The sequence below is a fragment of the Silene latifolia genome, chromosome X (genome assembly GCF_048544455.1).
Source record: "Silene latifolia isolate original U9 population chromosome X, ASM4854445v1, whole genome shotgun sequence".
Taxonomy (NCBI): Eukaryota; Viridiplantae; Streptophyta; class Magnoliopsida; order Caryophyllales; family Caryophyllaceae; genus Silene; species Silene latifolia.
Window position 1 is genome coordinate 14,432,320 of NC_133537.1, and position 20,606 is coordinate 14,452,925.

The 20,606-nt window shown below is 42.7% G+C and overlaps 2 long non-coding RNA genes across 2 annotated transcripts; one reads left to right on the forward strand and one right to left on the reverse strand.

Moving 5' to 3' along the window:
* Window positions 1–543: 543 nt before the first annotated feature.
* LOC141622979 (uncharacterized) lies at window positions 544–2,680 on the reverse strand. The gene is made up of 3 exons (XR_012533156.1): window positions 2,411–2,680; window positions 2,230–2,293; window positions 544–611 (listed from the first exon to the last, which is right to left on the reverse strand). It is a non-coding gene; the product is annotated as an uncharacterized LOC141622979 (long non-coding RNA).
* Window positions 2,681–7,129: 4,449 nt separating this feature from the next.
* Window positions 7,130–18,726, forward strand: LOC141621240 (uncharacterized). The gene is made up of 5 exons (XR_012532163.1): window positions 7,130–7,344; window positions 7,460–7,498; window positions 17,041–17,126; window positions 17,458–17,555; window positions 18,510–18,726. It is a non-coding gene; the product is annotated as an uncharacterized LOC141621240 (long non-coding RNA).
* Window positions 18,727–20,606: the final 1,880 nt, after the last annotated feature.

A 20,606-nucleotide genomic window follows, 5' to 3' on the forward strand; every position in this document is an offset into this window, starting at 1 on the left:
AATTTAGTTTTGAGTACGTGATTAGGCTCGCTCAAAGCAATGTGCATCTCATATCTAAGAACACCAAAACAAATATGCGGAGCAAGCACTATTTTCTTCTTCTAATTGTCCCACTTCTCATCAAGACTGCAGCACAGGGTTAACCACACAAGACTTTATCAATGAGTACATCTCTGGTTGTGCTACTTGTCTTGTCTACATAATTCATCATCTCCATGGGAAGCTTGGAAGGATCATAGTAAAAAGCAACGTTGTTTGTTGGCACGACATATACTCGTAATTAGCTCTCTAATCCAATTTCCACTCCATGACTTTACTAGGCCTATCCTAGTTTAAAACTAAGAGTTACGTGAAATAGGTTTTAATTAAGCGTATTTGACAGTTTTAAAAAAATATTGTAGCCAAGAAAGCAAATATATTTGATGAAATGCAAATAAATGATCAAAACTTCACACTGTGTTTATATAACTAGATTAAAAAAAAAAAAAAAAAAAAAAAAAAAAAAAAAAACAAGTCACATACTTCGTATTTGAATGAATTTTACCTTAAGAAAATCAATTTGCTGATTGGGCTGATAATCATAGCATTTACTGAGAGCTGTCATGAAATCCCTACAGGCGCAAATGAGAACATAAGATAACAATATCAGCTTCCTCAAAAAAATCCTGTCTATTCTATTAAATCCAGATCAGAGTACAAGCATGTAAGATAATTCCCTTCCAAGGTACCTAGATGGCATATCTCAGTTATCACGTTATATATTGTGGTAATGTCTCGAGAAATCGATCAAAACGACTACATGGCAACTATTCATAGAACGGTGAGAGAAAGTAATCATTTCAATTCTCGATTTCTCTTTAGTCAAAACTAAAGAACAGAAACTCTCTTCGCTTATTTTCCATTCCAAGCATCAATAAAACCCAAACAAACTGTACCCTAGTTCTATGAGCTACGAACAGGAAACAATAGCCGATACTATGATACACTATTAACTCAGGGCTGATTAACCAACTTCTATAGCAATGACCTGAACGAGCAATAGTTTCACCATGTTCAAAATCCAGTACAAAACTATTTTACTGCCTACTACAACTGTAACGGGTAAAATATCAAAACCAGTGTAATTTTGTTTATAATTCGTTCAACTAGTAAATAGAAAAAAGTGGGATAGCAACCAACAAGATGGTCATCTTCTCAAACACACTTTGAGCTTCAAAGATTCAAAGAACAAGCAGCCGACATGAAAATTATCCCACTATGCTTAGTCAACTGTAATGAGAATATTACAGTAAATCAGAATAAGAATAGGCAAATTTAAACCTTTGTTTACTTCATTTTCTGACACCACAATTAAAAAACTAGTGGAAAAGGAGGGTATCTAAGCGCAAATCACTTTAAAGAAGCATGGTGAATTTCTACTCAATTAAACAAATTGCTCTATTCTATATACTCTTACCTCCATATGAAAACAATATGAAAGAGCGCTAAATTTAGTGGAGGATTTTTGAAAAGATAACAGTGACCTTTAATATGGGGCCGCAACCACGCATAAATAAACATAATAACAAAGGAGGAGGATAAATAATGAACTGCATTAATAGGCCAATAGCTTTTTTTTTTTTTTGCTCATTTCTTCTTTAGTCTTTTACCAGTTTACTACTATAAATTTATTATTCAAAGATCCCTAACATTTTAGGGATTTCAAACGCATTATACTAAGTATATATCCTACACCTTCACATCGAAAAACGTCCAGTTTCACTCATCCTTTTGTTAGAGTAATAAAGTAATCTGTACTCCCTACAAACACACAACACAATAACAATCTATTCCGTCATCGTAAAATCACAATCAGAAATTTAGAATCGCTTTTCTCATAACTGATCACTATATAATGAGCATATATCCTACACCTTCACATCAAAAAACGCCGAGTTTCACTCATCCTTTTGACTTAAATGTACTCTAGAAGTATCTTCTACGAACACACAACACAACACAACACCGTAACAATCTAGTCCGCCATCGTAAAATTGCCATTAGAATTGATATCCTCCTAACTGAATCACTATTTTACATATATTGCTATGATTTTATCACATAAATTTGCATATGTACAGTTATTCTTAAATTCTACAACTGATCAAAGCTGGAAAACGGAAAATACTAATTAAAAAAAACGAACAGCAATTATAAACAGCGAATCGATCAAAATAAACAGGAAATTACCAGAATTAAACAGGCGGTAATCAAAATCTCGCAAAAATATTGCAGAATTCGGCATTACAGAAACCTGAAATTTGAATAATTAAAGTGAAATTCAAGTTAGATTAAGAGTATGAACAAGAAATAATAACAGGAAAATTGGAGGGATTGAAATAAACAAGAAATTATATCAAAGTGAACGAACCAATTAGGAGAATTGAAAGTGATACTCTCTCCGTGTCAATCATTTGTTTACCTTTGATTAAAATCGCCTTTACACGATGAATATGAAAGGTAAACAATTGATTGATACGGAAATGGTAAGGGTAATTTAGTGGGAAGCGATTTCATAGCTTAGGGTTCTGCACTTTTGATTTCGCGTCAATTATGTGAATTTGTGGAGTGACGAACTGAAACCGTGAAACGGTTCCCGCGTAAAATTCCGGGTTCAATTATTTGGGCTGATTTGTTGTGTCTATTGTGGCAGTTTTTGCCTATTGGTTGGACGCTTAGCTGCCCATATATCCCAAGCCCATTTTGGCCCTTCATATGTTTGGTCACCTCAGATGTGCAAAATGTTAAGAACAATTCTGGTGTAAATTGTAACACCCACATACTCCAAGTGCCTTATCAGGACCATTCGGGTATAAAGATGCTACCATCTCGGTTGTCCGAGACAATGATAATCATAAGACAATAACGAAACAACATTTAAATAGTGTAACTTTAGTGAATAAAATACAATCCAAAACCAAATACCAAAATACGGTTACATGTTCTCAAAACCAACTGTTTACTCAGCTAAATGAAATGTTTAATAAACTAATCATGCTACGGCGGAAGACTCTATCATCAGACGGTGGCACATCCCAGCTATCCCATGTGACTCAACTCATACCTGCTCAACAACTGCTCACCATCCCCGAATGGATCACCACAGTTTTTAAAACAATAAACGGGGTCAGTACTAATCACACAAGTTATATAATCCAACATCACAGTAAACAAACAGCTCAAACATCACAGATATCCTCCGAACTCCATTCCCAACTCCACACATCGACTACACACTAAAGTGTGTAGCCCCGCAGAGTGCCCATCGCAACAGTCACTCCACGCCGCCTTGATGGGGACCGCACTGCACCCACCAAATCCTCGCTCATCTCCATCGAGCGATAAACCCAAATTCCTTAATGTGCACATCCCTTCGGTGGCGGGTTCCACAGAAGGCGAAACTTGGGCGTGAAGCCACTCCCGCAAGTGACTCCACTCAGCCAGGGACGCGCCCCGAAGAACACAGACAGATACAATCAATCACAACTACTATCAACAACCAAATCCAATAATCGTCACAATACGAGTATGATATTATTCAACAATCACAAACACCAACAACACATTATGGGACTAATACTGAGTAGGAAAACCCTACCTGGAAAGCAACACACTCGGACGATCTCAACAGCTGATATCAAAAGGCTTCTTCTACGAATCCTCCTCCTAACATACAATCATATAATCACTACCAATCAAGAAATACAACAAAACCCCCAAATCCCCAAATTAGGGTTTAACTAACTTCAACGAAATACTATAAAAACAGTACGTAGATCTTACCCTCGACGCAAGGATTACAACGGTATAAAGAAAGGTGAAATCCGACCTTCCAAGCTCCGGGATTTGCCAATAATGCGATTGATGCGAAGAACGTAGATTGTTTTCTCTTTGAAAGTAATTAGGTTTGTAAAAGTGGGTAAAGAAAGTGACGGGAGTAATTATATATTAAATCGCATTATTAACAAAACCCGACAAATCATCCCCCCCCCCCCCCCCTCCCCGGCAACCGGCTACTCGATCGAGTAGCTGACATACTCGATCGAGTATCCAGGTTACTCGATCGAGTACCCAACGGGTCAGAAACTATTTTAAAACGCAACACACCCTTACTCGACAGAGTAAGGCCTACTCGATAGAGTACCTAGAGACTCATAAAACCGTAGTATTACATAAATGGGACCCAAATGCGATTTTGACGTTGACGGGTTTGAGTAGTTGACATCCACAAAACTTGATGATGTATATATGTTTACTTCCAAAGATATTATTATTCGGAAATCTTATAAAAAAATTATCATATCTGAGTAGTTGTTGTATCGAACTGTGAATTCAGATCGGTAAATGGAATATTGATCCGGCGACTTTAAACCAAATATTTTCTCTTAGTAATGCGGTAATTGTTTGAAATGATTCTAACATTTAATTTTTACGTTAGCAACTTACTATTCTTAACACCCTAAGTCCTACATAAGGATGTTAGTTGGATGGATTCAAATATTACGCCACATCAACCCTATTTTGAGTGAATACGAATAAAACTTTAGTTGCGGGAGGAATTGAGGTATATGTAAACAAGAAACATTGTTCTGACCCGAATGATTTCACGGAATGACTCGATTCTTATTCAGACCGCACCAAACAAAAGCCTTGAATTTGACTTACAACCCAAAATGATCGACTCATAACTCGAATGTCCATTCTCGCATGTTATTAAGTATTAACCATTATTTCTAAGTAACTTGATAATGACACGCCTGAGAAATTTTCATCCTAAAATACACCGATCTGATCCATATTCTTGCAAACTTGAATAAAGTCAACCTAACTTGAACCAGTAATTAATTTGTCAATAGTGTAAAAAAAACTCAACCAAATAGCAATGCATGAACTACTTTTAATCCATATTTTTTTTAAACCCAACAGGGTAATATCATTCAATCAAACAACGAAATTAGATACCTCTTTCCTGTAGTGGCCCACAAGACCTTCCCTGAATCGTCTCGATATACCGCACCCACTCCAACCCCACCTCCCTCTTTCACCCCGCATCGACATTGAGTTTGACCCACCCCTGCTCGATAAGTTATTAAGAAGACCATTGTAATACTCCGTATTTAATAATTATATAATAATAATAATATTTTATTATATTTAGCTAGTTATGTTGAGACAAAATAATATAATAATATAATAATAATAAGATACATGTATTTATACACATACCCTCACCTTATACTACCCTCACCTTATAATCCCATCATCATCCACTCAAACCTTATCCCAACATAATCCACCAAAAATCCACAAAAGATAAGGGAGAAGAGAGAAACAGAGGAAAAAGAGATTCCATCACCTCGCCTCAAGATCGTAAGGTAAACCATCTTATACTAGCCTTTATGTTATTATTTTTATACCTTTGACTCACCCGCGACTTGGACCCGCCGTGTGACCACCGTGACTGTAATACTACGGTTTTCCTAAGCTGGTACTCGGCCGAGTATGGCCTACACGGCCGAGTAAGGGGTGTCGTGTATCCTGGAAAGTTTACTGCCCAGGAATACTCGACCGAGTATGTGGAATACTCGACCGAGTATCCGGTCTGACGGGTGTTATTTCCGCGGTTTGATTTAGAGATGGTTAGAGTTATATAAAACGTGTTAATCAGTTTCTAATTACATTTTACAAAACCTAAACACTTCAACGACGCTCTAATCCTCTCCAGATCTCTCCCTAGTGTGTGTGATTGTTAGCAAGTTTCTTCATCTCTCATTCTATTGTTGGTGTCGGTAAGTCATTGATTTCCTTAGTCCTTTGATTATTCTTTTAGGGTTGCTTTGAACTATGAATTGGGGGAAAAAGAGTGTTGCAAATGGTAATTGGAATTTATGTGATTGTTGTTAGGTGAAGGATTCGTAAAGGAGCTATTCTAGATTGTGTTGCTTGTGTTTCTGTGCAGTTGCGATAAGGTAGGGTTTTCCTACTCAGTTCCTGTTTAATTGATTTGAGATTATGTTGTATTGTGTACGATTGATTGTCTGTTGTTCTTTGTGGGAGTGTTGATGTTGGTGTTGGTTTGGTGTTGGTGTTGTGATGATTGTGGTGGAGTCACTTGCGGGAGTGGCTTCACACCCTAGTTCGCCCTCCATGGAACCCGCCACGGGAGGGGATGTGCACATTAAGGGACAGGGATATCGCTCGTTGATGAGCGGGGCTTAGGTGGGGATTGGCTGCGGTCCTCCACTAGCGGCGAGGATTACCTATTGTGATGGGTAATCTGGCAGGGCTACACACTTCGGTGTGTAGTTAGTTACTGTGTGAGATCGGGAGACCGAAGGTGGACGATGATCAGCTGGTTGCCTTTTGTATTTGTCTTACTTTGATTATTCAGTAACTGACCCCGTTGTTGTTTTATAAAATATGTGGTGATCCATTCGGGGATGGTGAGCAGATTGTGACAGGTGATGCAGTTCTTTAGCTATGGGACAGTCCTGGGGAGTCATCACTCGAGTCTAGCTTCCGCCGTCAAGAGACTTAGCTTGCATTCTTTTTAGTTGTTACACTTTCACAGTTGTACTTTGGTTTTGGTTTTTGGAGAACATGTAAACTTTAACCATTTATACTTTAATAATTGTGTTTGGATTGTTAACTTTGATATACTGACCTCGGGCAACCGAGATGGTGACGGTCTCTCATGCTAGGGTGGTCCTAGTAAGGCACCTTAGTATGTGGGGGTGTCACGAAGTGGTATCAGAGCGACGATTATGGCACCTAAAACTAATGAACCCAATGAACTTAGGGAGTCTAAATAAAATGAACCAGGGAGAGTTGTTTGGAGCTACCGCAAAGACTTGGGAGACGTCCTGAAGTCGTAATAAGGCCCTCACGATCTCACTACTACAAATCCCTTACATTCTTGACAATTTAGTATTGACGCTTTAGTCAAGTGTCGATGGCGTAATTAACCCGCCTTTGCCTATTGATACTCTTTCACGTCAAAATTGGAAAGGACTGGATATAATATACTAATATACTAATGGGCCTATTTTGTTCTCAACTAAGCGTCTAAATGAATTTTTTTTCCACAACTGAACATTTGAAAAAAATTCACGCACCGCTTAAACAAAAAGAAGACAGAAACCCTAACTGCTCAATTCCTTTCACAAAACACAGGTTGCAAGTCAATAGCACACAGATCGACGATCGCTAATTGTTGTTCCTCTCATCGGTCAATTTGTTGGTAATCCCTCTATGTAACTGTTCACCTTATCCCCTTTCGATCTTCAACATTGCCAATCAAAGCTGGTAAGTTTTAATTATGGGTTCTGATAATTATATCCAAGAACATTAAATTTCGGTAATTTAATTGCAAGATTTTACAATAGTGACTACAGATTATGAGTATGCAATCCTGTTTCAGGGCATGAACGCTTTGTTATAATTGTCTTATCTCTCTAAGGTATCATCCATATGTAGCTTTAATTCGCGTTTGGTTAATTTACTAGCTTAATATGCAAATTCAATTGATTAATTTTGTCATATAAATGTTTCTTTGGTTTGTTTTTTGGATTTTTGAATTTGAGGGTTTGTTCTTCAAGTGATGGTTGATGAACAATAAGGAAAAAGTCAAAATTATTTTCTTTTAATTGGCAATCAGTGTCTCTCTCTCTCTCTCTCTCTCTGATAATTAGACATATAGTTAGCTGCTCATCTTTGTGTGTAAAAAGGTACTATCGATATATATTTTTGCAGCCTTGATGCGCCTAGCACCTTTGATGACTAAGATTTGGCCTTAGGAGCTACTTTATATTGTTGTGAACTATTTCATTTAATGTTTTAGTTATACTTGGTCTGAGTAGTATTACTTTAATCACAATAAACTGTTTTTGAAAAGTTAAAATAAAGTTGTGTACACCGAACTACTTAGCCTTGCATTCTTGTTGTTACTATTGTTCCGGGTGTAATTCCAGAGCAGATATTCGTTACCACCCGTTGCTTGTAGAATGATGTCTTTGGTTGAATCCTTCTTGTCTTTATCGTTCCTTTCGGCCTCTCCTGCAACAATGAACGAACTGAGGGCTTGGCTTTGTGCCAAGCGTACTCACTCCGACGCTCAAGTCAGTAACTTAGGGGATAAGTTGTTCCTTGGCTAAATGTATATTGTAGAGAGAGAGGGAAGATTATACCAGATGAATAGTGTTTCTTAGGTTAAGTTGTGGATCTTTTCCTCAATGAAGGTTGAGGAGTATTTATAGACTTTCACCTTTTGTCACTTAGTGGCCAAGTGGCCAAGTGGCTAGCAGGTGGAAAGACTGATCTACCCCTCGGCCGAGGGACCTATGGCAGGCCGGCGGGCCCTGTTGACTCACCGCCGAGGGGTCTTGGATGTGAGTATGCGGGTATGTGCCCCGGCTGGCAAGTTGCCATGCCGAGACCAGCCGACAGCCGATGGGTCGCATCGGCAGCCGTCTAAGCCGTTGACTTGCTGTGGATATCTTTGACCTTGCTCAATATGTTGACTTGGTCAGCGGTGCAGAATATGCCCCATCATTTTGCCCCCAGCGTAGTCTATGCCGTGGTATGGGCTCCGATGTACGTTTGAGCGTATATTCTGCGCAAGTAATTTGTAAAAATTTTCTCAGACGGCTTCTTCTGCGGCGGCTTCTTTTACCTCGGCCTGGTCTTTTCTTAGTCCGTACCATATCCCCCCTCCGCATGGATGCGTAAAGGGCATCCGATGTGGAAAAGAAAGTGACGCTGGCCGAGACCAGGGTTGATAGTGCCGAATGTTTTTGATTGCCCCCGGTCGACGCTACTTAGCTTGGTTGATCATGTGGCCGGCGGAGAACAGATGCTTGGGAATTTGTTGAGGAAGGTGAATAGGCGGAGAGATACGAATGGGCGTGTTGAAGACGCTTGGTCACTGTTGCATTGATTGACGTTCGACTGTTGCAACGATTGACATCCCGTGGTTGCATGTCTGACACGTGTCTGCACGCTGATTGGTTGACGCTTCATGGGCTGTTCTCTGGTTGGTCTTTCTTCATGGGCTTTTCCCTATAAATATGGCAGTTATCCCGTGAAATTGGTCACCAATTTCATTTTCCAAAATTTTCTTCTCTCTAAACTTTCAAAGGCTTCCTTGTCTTCTATTTCTCAGAGTTGTTACTCCGGCGAGTGTTTTTATTCAAGGTAAACAAACTTTCCAATTTCTTAACTCTGTAAGTTATTATTGTAAACATGTCTTCTGCTGATGCCGGGGAGAAATTGGACGCCCTCCTGATAAGGCCTGGGGGCCCTAGGTCTCCTTCTCCTGAAGTCGATCCTCGAATTTTGGAGGAATGGGAGGATGACTCTGATGTCGATGATGACGCAGACGATTTTGGTGATGATGCTGAAGAGGCTCGTCCCAAAGAGGTGAGGCAGTACGTTATGGATCACGGTGACGTCTGTAAGGTACGCGTTGACCGAGCTTGGACCCATAAGTTGGCTAGTTGTTCTGGTGAGACATTTTTCGAGGACCATTTCTTTTTTGGCAGGGGGTACAAGATTGTTATCCCTGAGGAGGGTCAGGCCGTCTGTTGCCCTCCGCCGGGCCATACCGGCGTATACATGCGACACTTGGAGTACGGGCTCCGGTTTCCGCTGAATGAGTACGTCATGGCCATCATTAAAGCTATGAACGTCGCTGTGGCCCAACTGCATCCGTTGGCCATGAGGACGATAGTCGGCTTTGTGTGGCTTTGTCTCTTCAAGGGGGAGGCCCCGACGGTGAATTTATTCCGCCGGCTTCATTATCTCCAGCCGTCAATCTTTGGTCGCGTTGGTCGGTACAGTGTGCACACGGAGAAAGGTTATGTCTCTGTTGACAAACTTACTTCTTGCAAAGACTGGAGAGATCGGTGGGTGTATGTTAAGGTGCCGGATGACTATCCGCTGCCCCTCTCCTTTCAGCACCAAGTGAATCTGCGGTGTGAGACTAAGGCGGAGCATGACAGATGGGTCAGCCGGAAGAAGCTCAAGATGGATGCCAGCAAGGTCCTTCTTAAAGAGGATGAGAAGGCGCGATGAGGCTTTTGAGGCGGACAAGGGTGGGGTGCCGAAAAATGGATTCCCCAACGCGAGATCATTCTTCAGGATGAGCCGCTCTGCCATGTCGGCCTCATACCGGCCCTAGCACAGGGTGAGTGGGGTCGGTATGAGGCCCATCACCGCTCTTAATGTTCCTGTTTTCGAACTTCGATTTATTTCTTCTACTTAATTCTTGCTTTTATTTCTTTCGCAGACTACTTTGGACCGGATTTGTCTGAGGATATCCTCCGGAGAATGGGGCTGCACAAAGACAAAACCGTTGCTAACTTGCATCCCAAGGCTCTGACCCATGACCGTAGGACGTCGCCGAATGATCTTATGGACCAGCGGCTGAAAAGCTTGAATGCGGTGGAGGCCCAGGCGAAGGTTGTTAGTAACATGCCGCGCCATACGCGAAAAACAAAACCTTCGGCGGTGATGGCGTCGACATCGGCTCCGCCTTCCATCCCCCCTGTTCAGAAGGAGACGGTGGAGATCGTTTATATCTCCAATGGGGATGACTCCGATGAGGACGAGGGGTCTCCCCTTGTCCGTAAAAGAAAACAGACAGCCTTTACCGCTGCCGTTGCCTCTGCTGCTGACGAGGAAATGCGCCCTTCGGCCAAGAAGGCCAAGCACGGTATTGATCTATCCTGTGGTTCAGACTTAGCCGGTTCATTAGGCGCTGCCGGTGACAGGCTCTCCGGCATGTCTATGTATGTTGATGCTGATGCTTATTTTAAATTTTGTAGATCAGCCGCTGTCGGCCGCCGCTCTTGTTGAGCAGCAAGTGGAGGAGAAACCCGCAGTCGGTGATCATAACGTCGCCATCGACTCTTCATCCCGAAGGTTTCCCTTTCCCGACCGCAGTCGGTGATCATAACGTCGCCGGTGACTCTTCATCCCAGAAGGTTTCCCCCTCACACTTGTAGCGAAAGCGCGAGGTTGATCAAGAGATCGGCGAGGTGGAACGAGCTGACCGGTGCTCGTATCATGGAGCAGGAGAAGGCCGTGGCTCAGTCCGCTTTTGAGCTTAATGCCACTAAGAAGGTGGCCGCGAAGGCGAAACTGGATCTTCTCAATGAGCAGAGGCTTAGGGGGGAGGCCGAGAAGGCGCTCTTGGCTGAGAGAAAGCTCAGGGAGGACGCCGAAAAGGAGGTCCTTCTTTGAGAGAGCCAAGGCCGAGACTGCTGCGGCCGGAATTGAAAAGTCTTTGGCGAAGTGTAACCTTGTTCAGAGGCACGCCGACCTCTATTTCCAGCAGAGGAATGAATTCAGGGAACGGTTTCAGATCCAGGGGAAAGTGATTCGGAGCAAGGAGGCCATCATCAGGCAAAAGGAGGACGACATTGAGATGCTCCAAACCAAAATGCTCCCTGACCTGTGCTCCGAATTCCGGGATCTGGCCGAAGACGCTGCCAGGGAAGTAATTGAGGAGCTTTTCCCTCTTGAAGGTTCCTTTCCTTGGAGCAAATTCGACGAGCTGTTTGACGACAAGCTCGAAGCTAAGGAGAAGGCCGTGGAGGAGAAGGCCAAGGAGGCGGTGCGGGTGAAGATAGAGCAGGAGGCGGCCGAGGAGGCAGCAGCTCTTGCTGAGAAGGCTAAGGCGGCCAAGGAGGAAGCCGAGGAGGCAAGGGCAGCTGAGGAGGCCGAGGCTAAAGCTGAGGCTGCTGAAGCTGAGGCTGCTAGGGAAGCTGTTGGGTTGCCCCTTGAGGAAGGTGCTGCTACCGCTGCTGATGGCGAGCAGCAACAGACATAGGGAGATGATATCTGTACCCTTTTGCCTTTGTCTTTGCATTTTGTGCAACTTTGGTAGGTTGTCTTTTGGCTGACCCTTATGGGGACGGCCGTCGTTTGTATTTCTTGTAATTTGTTGAACATATTTAATAAGAGCTCGTTTCTTCTGCCTCCGACTTGGCCGAGGTCTTTACCTCATTCCTTTTCTGAGTTTTTTTTTTTTTTTTTCCTTTTTTTTTATTAATTGGGCGTCTCCTTTGTTTCCGCCTTGGCTTGACCGAGGCAGTCTAGAGTGCGTTCCTCAACTGTGTAATGCTTCTAAGGCGTTTTGATTGCTTTGCGAGTATCAATCGCGCCGGGTCGTGATTGCCGCTCTTGTCGGTGTGACAAAGTGTGAGCCAAAGATCATCGCTTCTTGTTATTGACTGCCGTGGCGTCTACCACTTGGAGTGACTGCGACGGTGTCAAACCTCTTGGGGTGACTACCGTGGCGTTTACTACTTGGGGTGACTGCGACGGTGCCCACTTCTTGATGAAGACTGCCGTGGCGTCTACCACTTGGAGTGACTGCGACGGCGTCAAACCTCTTGGGGTGACTGCCGTGGCGTCTACTACTTGGGGTGACTGCGACGGCGCCTATTTCTTCATGAGACTGTCGTGGCGTCTACCACTTGGAGTGACTGCGACGGCGTCAAACCTCTTGGGGTGACTGCCGTGGCGTCTACTACTTGGGGTGACTGCGACGGCGCCTGCTTCTTTATGGAGACTACCGCTCTTGTCGATGTGACAGTGTGAGCTGGCGTCTATTTCTTGGTGACGGCCGTGGCGTCTACCACTTGGAGTGACTGCGACGGCGTCAAACCTCTTGGGGTGACTGCCGTGGCGTCTACTACTTGGGGTGACTGCGACGGCGCCTATTTCTTCATGAGACCGCCGTGGCGTCTACCACTTGGAGTGACTGCGACGGCGTCAAACCTCTTGGGGTGACTGCCGTGGCGTCTACTACTTGGGGTGACTGCGACGGCGCCTACTTCTTGATGGAGACTGCCGCTCTTGTCGGTATGACAGTGTGAGCCGACATCGCATCGATAAAGACTACCGCTCTTGTCGGTATGATGAAGTGTGAGCGGCGTCACTTGCTTCCTAGTGACTAGGGGGAAAATGAACATTTTGATGGAAGACTTGGATGATTTTTCATTTGGTAAAAACATGCGTCGGGGTGCCCACAGCTGTTTTGGACACCTCCGCTGCTACATAGAGTATTCCCGAGATTACCAGCGTCCTAATGGCCTATCAGAGGCACACCTTCCCAGTCAGCCGCTAGTTACATCCATGAGGTCGCCCTCTTGTTGTAAGGATAGACTTTTCCCTTTCTCTGATTTCTTTGCCACTTTGAGGGATTGCATGTTGCATCCTCTGGCAGCTATCTGGACGTTGACCACCTCGTCATTCTCGTCTTTGGAGACGAGCTTATGCGCTTCCCCCCGGTCCGAGACATACATCAGTGTTAGGGCCCGGATGGACATCATTGTGTCAGCCTCACTCAGGGCGACTCGGCCTATGAGAACGTTGTAGGCGGACGAGCCGTCGATGACCACGAACTCAGCTAGGACATTCTTAGCCGCATTCTTTTCGCCGAACGTCACCGGGAGTCTGATTGATCCCAGTGGTACCAGGCCGGCCCCAGAGAAGCTGTATAGTGGGTTGGTGCGGGGGCTCAAGTCCTTGACTTTCGGCCGAGGCCGAGGAAGCACTCCCCGAACATGATGTTCGTGTACGCGCTGTGTCGATCGGGCACCTCTTGACCAGGTGGTTGGATATGTCCAAATTGACTACAAGTGGGTCGTTGTGAGGAGCGATGACTCCTTCGTAGTCCTTCCTTCCAATGGTTATATCGGGGGATCTTTGGAAGCGGGGATCGCCGTGTTGGGCACAAAGTTGATGGCCTGATATAGCTCGTTCAGATGCCGTTTGTGCCCATGGGCGGACCCTCCGTTCTCGTTGCCCCGATGACAACATGGATCACTCCTATCCGTTCGAAGACGGATTTCTTACCCGAACTTTGGCGTCGATCTTTTGGCCTTTGGCAACGTACTTGCCGAGACTCCCTTCCGGATCGGCTCTTCAATGGCATTCTTCGATGCCGCGTCGTTGGTTAAGTGGCGGTGTGGCCGTGGTACTCGCAAAGATCGGCTCGTGTCACCGTCACTTTTTGGCTTGGGGGGTCTCTCCCACTTCTGGCCCTCGTTTTTGCTCAGGGCGAAGACCTCGGCGGCTGATACGACGAGAGGGGTTTTATCACTATACCGCCTCTGGTGGTACGTTCCCGAACTCCACCCGGCGCCTGTCGAGTCCTGTTTCCTGGCAGACTTGTCCGACCGTGACCTATTATTCTCACGGCGTCTTTCATCGGACCGTGACCCGTTGTTGTCACGGCGTCTTTCATCCGGGTTGTCCTCCCGGTGGCTCTTCTTTTCGGAGTGCTCGGCCTCGCTGGGGCCTACCCATGTCTTGTGATAGTCTTCTACCTTGATGGCCTGGTCGGCCATCCTCCTGGCGGCATCCAAGCTCGAGCCTCCGCACTTGATGAGCTCATTTTTTAAGTCTCCCCTTGGGATGCCCTTCATCAGCGCGAAGGCCGCCAGTTCGGGATTAATTTCTCGAATCTGCTGGACCTTTCCATCGAACCTCTTCACATAGCTTCGTAGAGACTCGCCCCCCTCCTGTTTGATAGTTAGGAGGTCCGATGTCTCCACGACCCTTCTCTTGTTGCAAGAGTACTGGGCTAGAAAGGCGTCTCTTAGGTCGGCGTAATAGTATACCGAGCCGTCGGGAAGCCCTTTGTACCAACTTTGAGCCATCCCATGCAAAGTTGTTGGGAAAACTCGGCACCAGACCTCATCGGGCTGCTCCCATACCGACATGTAAGACTCGAAAGCCTCAGCGTGGTCGGCTGGATCACTATCTCCTTTGTATGATAGGGGTGGCAACTTGAGCTTGGTTGGCACCTGGACTTCTAGGACGTAGGCGTTGAGGGGCTGTCTGACCACGTGTCGAACGACACGCGGCGATCGGCTCCTCGCATTCCTAATCCGGCTCCTCTCCTCGTAGCGGGAAGGACTCCTTCTTCGACTCGGACTTCTTCTCCAACTTTTTGAGTCGGACTCCTCCGGCTCCTTTGGGGTAAGCCTCGTTCGTCTTTGCGGGGACGCCTGTCCTCCCATGAGCGGGAAGGACTTAGGTCTACCACGCCCACTTTGGGCTCCCCGCGACTTGGCCGGGTCGCCTCTCCTAGTGCTCCGTTCAAATTTCTGAGTCACATTTTGGGCCCTGGTCTCCTGGACGGTTTCCGCCGCTCTTGTCGGCGTGACAGTGTGAGCAGGCGTATTACTAATTAGGTCCAGGACCATTTTCAGTTTTGCTATGTCAACCACATGTCCCATGATGGTGACCTGGTTGGCTGGCAGCGGCGTGTCCGGTATTATTGGCATCCCGAACTCCGGTTGGATTACTCCGCCGGTGGAGGGCTGCACGACTCCATAATTGTTGAAGGTATCATCTTGGTAGAATGCGGCTTCGTCGGTCACGACTGCGTCTTGTTGTTTTGACATCTTCTTAGCTTTTTGGGTGGGTTTTTGTTGTTTTTTTTTTGTTTGGGAATGAATGTGACTAGCTTCTAGTAGCGTTTCCCCACAGACGGCGCCAATTATTCCGGGTGTAATTCCAGAGCAGATATTCGTTACCACCCGTTGCTTGTAGAATGATGTCTTTGGTTGAATCCTTCTTGTCTTTATCGTTCCTTTCGGCCTCTCCTGCAACAATGAACAAACTGAGGGCTTGGCTTTGTGCCAAGCGTACTCACTCCGACGCTCAAGTCAGTAACTTAGGGGATAAGTTGTTCCTTGGCTAAATGTATATTGTAGAGAGAGAGGGAAGATTATACCAGATGAATAGTGTTTCTTAGGTTAAGTTGTGGATCTTTTCCTCAATGAAGGTTGAGGAGTATTTATAGACTTTCACCTTTTGTCACTTAGTGGCCAAGTGGCCAAGTGGCTAGCAGGTGGAAAGACTGATCTACCCCTCGGCCGAGGGACCTATGGCAGGCCGGCGGGCCCTGTTGACTCACCGCCGAGGGGTCTTGGATGTGAGTACGCGGGTATGTGCCCCGGCTGGCAAGTTGCCATGCCGAGACCCAGGCTGACAGGCCGATGGGCTGCATCGGCTAGGCTGTCTAAGCCGTTGACTTGCTGTGGATATCTTTGACCTTGCTCAATATGTTGACTTGGTCAGCGGTGCAGAATATGCCCCATCAACTATATTAACATTTCGCTGGGTATTGATGCATTTGTATAGTCTGCTAGTCAATGATCATACCCATACGAGTTCACATCATAGTGTTGATTTATATTGTTATTGTTGACACAAAGATGAGGTGTCTTACTGACAAACACTATCTCCAAGCTAAATACTCCTTGAATGTTTTTTTATGTGATGTACATTAATTACTCCACAAAATTTGGGTGTTTGTCAACAAGGAAAAAGAATACTATCTCATAAGTTATGTCTTTTAAGCTAATTTAGATAAGGTTGGCGATCATTCTATTTTCAAAGACTCGGTTTTTATATAAGCTATGATATAACTCAATTTCGAATTGATGGCCATGGATTTGGACTATTACGTAGCTTTTGGTGAAAAGATAGAGATATAAAATTTTGTTCATGTTGTGGTTCATGATATTTTTTTGTTCACACTTTTATTTGCATTGTCAAGTAGGATTAGTGAGACAACTTAGGTATTGACTTCTCCCTCATAGAACATAGATATGAATAACGTATATCAAGTTATTCTTTTGAAATTGCTTTTGACCGTTTTGCCCTATATATTCATGACAAAGATCGTTTATTACTCTGAAATGTGTAAGTCATACCCCTTTATGTTTCTGTTTACTTATCTAAAATTAATACCTTTAGTGGAACAGTTTAATTGTTTGCTTCCAATTTAAGTTCTATTAATGCAGCATGCTAGTTTTTTACCAGAATGGAAAAGATGCTTAATTGTGCTCGGTGTTGCCTATGTTTTTCTTACACTCCTCTCTTATGGAGTGTTCTGTATTGATTTTAGAATTTATTTGGGTTTCCTATTCATTTTGTAGCACTAACCAGTGGTTTGTTGGGCCATTTATGTTTGTTTAGGAAAGCACATGGGTTGGATGCAACTTCTAGCTAGTGAAAATGCTGACCGTTGGTTCAAAACCGTCAGACTCAACGGGCCAAAAAAGGTAGTACGATTTCACATGTTTTATGTGTGCACTTTTTTTTTTCTTATTCTTATTCCATTTCATCATTTTAACTAGGAGACAGGCAGGTTAGAAATAAAAATAATAGATTTTTCACAGAATAGTAAGGTAACTTCTGCATTCAGTTGACCATAGCTTTTCTTGTTTGGTAATTCAAACACTGATGTATATATTTGGAAATATTAAGGATCATCCAATTAAGCTAATTTATTTCAGTATGTGATATTATGAAAATTTATTCTGCACCATCTTCATATATTTCTCATTTTTTTTGTGTTTTGACTAATCAGACAAGTACACTTTTCTTTGTCAGTAAAATAAGTGTTAATTCTTCTACTATAGAAGCAATATAAAGATGGATGAAGATACTGTAGAGTTAACTTGCGCCTCTCATAACCTGGCCTTTTTAAGGTATGTGCATGTACATTTAATTTTCAAACCATGTCTTGCTTATTCATTGAAGTATTATTGGATTTCAGCTGATGCACATAGTCTATCCTGTCACAGTGAAGTTAAATATTGTGGGTGATCTTGATGCATTAAGCATGTGTGGATCTTCTTCTCCTATTTTGACATTTCCTTTTATTATGATATTCATATTAATGACTCGATTAAATTAATTACTTTTTGCCTGCATTCATGTATTTGAAGGGGTGGGGATTGGGGAATGTAAGGGAAGAGAGGAGACCAATTTATCTTGATTGATTAGCAAACTTCAGAGAAAATCGAGTGGAGGAGACCAATTTGTAAAATACTCTTAATAAGATAAATTTGTAACGAAATGACATTATTCACCTTTATTGGAGCTATTTATGTTGAATGTATGACTTCGCTGGGTTAATCTCTGATTTGGTGCAACATGACTGCTTGTTACATGTTTGTTAAATTGTTATTGATTTGTGAACATTGATAAAATTACCCTTATGATATATCAGCACTTCTGAAAATGAACCAAGTTGATGGTTTTATTGATAGAGGAAGGAATAATGTTTATCAACCCATGTTCATAGTTGTTGCTGATGCACTAGATACTCTAAATATATAAACGAGTAAAAGAGCTCACTTGACTTCTGTAATGGCTTAATTGGTGGTTACCCTTGCACACTAAGAGGTCTAGAGTACACTATAGATTATTACATTAGTATAACCTTGGTTTAAATTTTGTAATCTTTAAGTTAATGCACATATATCTTTCGGACCCCAAGTACAATTTTTTTCAACGGCATTGCATCAGAGTACACTAGCTTGTAGCTTAGCTTGTTGTGTTATTTGTTTTTCTGTTTTTAGTTCCCATTTATTCAATTGTTTCACCAAGTTTTACATCGCTTAAGTATGTTGATATTAATATTCTTGTATCTTGAACAGGCTTGCGAACATATTTAGTACTCCCAGCTAAAAGGAAGGAAATACTGATACGAGGAAAACTTCTAACACACCAAAATGATGTTAGCAGTGTATTGTAGATTACTAGATGAACTTTTTATGTTGACTTGTATAGTTGTATCACATTTAATTTGCAAGGTCTCATTTGAATCTAGAGTTTTAGGCTGAATACATACATTTGTTATTATTATAAAGATTCTAAAGAGATTCTAAATATACAATATTTCAGTTTTTTTAAGGGGAATACGTTGATAGTATGACGATCCTGTGTATTGTAATTTGATTACTTTTGCAAGTGCAATTTATTCTGAACAGAATTTGAGGAAAACAATCTCTAAATAATTTGGCGCCAAGATAAAATATTTATGGACACATAAAAGCGTCAATAAAATACTGTTGACGCACAAAAGTGTCGAAGGTATATATTCTTACAACAGAAAGGTAAAATGATTTTGGACGCTAAAAAGTGTCGTTATTTGTCTTTTGGCGCTTTTAAATGTCAAGAAGCCTGACACAAAAAAGCGTAAGTAAATAGCGACGGTGCAAAAATTGACGCTTTACAAAAGCGTCGATAAAATAATTACTGACGCATTAAAGCGTCACAAAATGGCTTAAAAAGCGTCGGTAACATCAGGTATTTGTAGTAGTGTCTCAAGCCGGTCACATGGGCGGAACTGTTGTGTGTCGAGTCATGTGTGTGTAGTACTTGTGGCTTGAATCTTGTGCATGGTTGAATGAAATGGTGAAGGAAGTGGAACGTGATAGTAGTTGAAAAATGTATTGAGAATTTGTTGATATTAAACTTTGAGCATAGAATATGTTGGCATGTTAATCTCTCTTACTACTAAGAGAATAAAAACTCTTAGTAGTTTTCCCGCCAATGCTACAAACTTGAAAATGGGCCACATCTTTCGATGCAAACTAGGTAATTATTGGGCTATAAAAATTTATTGGGCTCAAATCTTAAATCTCTTCTATTCTATCTATTCTATTCTAACTCATATTCGGATAATTAGTGATAATAATGAAAGAGAGGGACCCCCACTGTTAATTCAGAGCGGATTCTCTATCCTATTTTATGTCTTATCTTGTGCCCCATTATTTCTCCTAATGATACATTAGCATTTTAAGATATAATATTACCATTTTTATTATTTCAAGTGTGATGGGTCAAAATCTTAAGGGGATGAAATCATGAAACAGAAGATGAGACATAAAAGTGGAACAGGTGATCTCGGTGATCTCTACTCCCAAAGGAGTTAATTGGCTAAAATATATATTTTTTATTCTAGCTAATATTCTTACTAATTAATGAAAGTGGATCCACTGTTAATTGGTTCCATTAATTTACTAACACTAATTGGCAAGTATATACCGTATATACATTATACTCAAATGATTTACACAATATTCATCATCCCCACCGAAATTATCTCATAAATTCCTTACACTCTTAATAATATAACTCCAAATTGTTTATTAGTATAATAATTTATAAAATATTTATATAAATAATTTTATTGAGAGTCTCTTTAGAAACCAAATCTAAAAATTACGGTGCTGTAGCACGGGAACTACACTAGTTGTTTATTATGTGGCTTTTAAAAGGGTAGTGACATATCATATATATCTTGGTAGAAAAGCATGTGTAAAGTATGTTTATATTAGTAGTAGCTCGTTTTTGGCATGACTCGGCCGAGCAGGGCGGGTACTCGGCCGAGTAACCAGGCACTCGACCGAGTGTTGTTTGAGGGTACGAGGCAGTAGCTTCTGGTTGTGACTACTCGACCGAGTAGTAGATTGTACTCGACCAAGTAGAGCATACTCGACCGAGTATCATGCATACTCGACCGAGTATCATGCATACTCGACCGAGTATCATGCATACTCGACCGAGTATGTTTTCTGTGTTTCTGACGTTGACTACTGGAGTGGACTACTCGCCCGAGTATTAGTTATTCTCGGCCGAGTAATCCATACTCGACCGAGTTACTCGAACCGTACTCGACCGAGTGCTTCTTTGGCGGAGGGTCATGTTTATTTTGAGCTGTAGGCTTTTGTGCTTACGTTTCCTTGCTT